Source organism: Camelina sativa, chromosome 4, assembly GCF_000633955.1.
Source record: "Camelina sativa cultivar DH55 chromosome 4, Cs, whole genome shotgun sequence".
NCBI lineage: Eukaryota > Viridiplantae > Streptophyta > Magnoliopsida > Brassicales > Brassicaceae > Camelina > Camelina sativa.
In genome coordinates this window covers 22,433,887-22,435,777 of record NC_025688.1, presented here as the reverse complement: position 1 = coordinate 22,435,777, position 1,891 = coordinate 22,433,887, and positions in this window count along the sequence as shown.

The window sequence follows — 1,891 nt, the reverse complement described above, 5'->3', positions numbered from 1 at the left end:
CAATGGAACCGTAAGGATGTCGACATCGATGAAATATTTGCATACAAGGTAGCACTTGAGATAAATGAGGATCATGAACCCACGTCTATATTAGAGTGCACTCAAAGTAAAGATTGGCTAAAGTGGAAAGAAGCCATTGACGTGGAGTTAAACTATTTAAAGAAGAGAAGTGTGTTTGGTCCGATCTTAAGGATAACACCTGAAATTAAACCAGTTGGACATAAGTGGGTCTTTGTAAGAAAGAAAATGAGAAGAATGAAATCGTGAGATACAAAGCACGGCTTGTAGCACAAGGATTCTCTCAAAGACCAGGCATAGATTATGAGGAGACATACTCCCATGTGATGGATGCAACAACATTTCGGTACTTAATAAGTTTGGCTATTAGAGAAAAACTGGATTTGCGGTTAATGGATGTTGTAACCGCATACTTATATGGTCCACTGGATAATGAAATCTATATGAGATTACCAAAAGGTTTTGAGCTCAAAAATAAGAGTGGTTCTCGAGAACAGTACTGCATAAGGCTGGACAAATCCCTTTATGAACTGAAACAGAGTGGCCAAATGTGGTATAACCGGTTAAGTGAATATTTAGCTAAAGAAGGCTATAAGAATGACCCAATCAGTCCATGTCTATTTATAAAGAAGTTTGCAAACAAAGGGTTTGTAATTATAGCAGTTTATGTGGATGATTTAAACATTCTTGGAACTTCTGGTGAAATTGCCCAAACAGTAGAATATCTCAAGAAAGAGTTTGAAATGAAAGACCTAAGCAAGACAAAATTCTGTTTGGGGCTACAACTTGAGTACATAAGTAATGGAATCCTTGTGCATCAAAAGGCATATACAGAAAAGGTACTCAAGAGGTTTAAAATGGACTAAGCTCACCCATTGACCAGGCCAATGGTTGTTAGAAGCTTAGACTTGGATAAAGATCCATTTGGTCCAAAGAAGGCCGATGAAGAAGTTCTCGGACCTGAAGTGCCATACCTAAGTGCAATTGGAGCGTTAATGTTCTTGGCTAGCCACACTAGACCGGACATATGTTTTGCCGTGAACCTCCTAGCAAGATTTAGTTCTTGTCCGACTATAAGACACTGGAACGGTATTAAACATGTCCTGTGTTACCTACAAGGGACGGTAGATTTTAGTTTATTTTATACTAACTATAACAGAGATGGTTTAGTTGGTTTTGCTGATGCATGTTACTTATCGGATCCGCACAACTCCAGGTCTCAAACTGGGTACGTATTCACGCACGGTGGTACAGCAATCTCATGGCGGTCCATGAAGCAGACCATCATGGCCACATCCTCAAACCACGCGGAGATCCTAGCAATACATGAAACCAGCCGTGAATGTGTGTGGTTACGGTCCATGACGCAACACATCCGGACCGATAGTGGCATGGACGACAATAAGGAAGCAACCGTAATCTATGAAGACAATACGGCCTGCATCGCACAGCTCAAGGAAGGTTACATCAAGGGAGATCGGACGAAGCACATCCTACCGAAGTTCTTCTTCACGCACGAACTACAAAAGGCCGGAGAAGTTCGTGTGGTACAGGTGCAGTCATGCGACAACTCAGCCGATCTCTTCACCAAATCATTGCCGACAACAACATTCAGGAAGCTCACGCACCAGATTGGAATGCGGAGGCTTAAAGACTTAGAGTGATGCTTGGAACAGGGGGAGTAATGCGTGCTGTACTATTTTTCCTTCACCATGGTTTTGTCCCATTGGGTTTTTCTGGTAAGGTTTTAATGAGGCAGCATCCCCAAGCGCATTACAGGGATCCTCTCCTTGCACATGCACGGTTATGTCATCCAAGGGGGAGTGTTGTAAAACACTGGATGGTGGACTCCATAACCGGGCCATGTACGGCC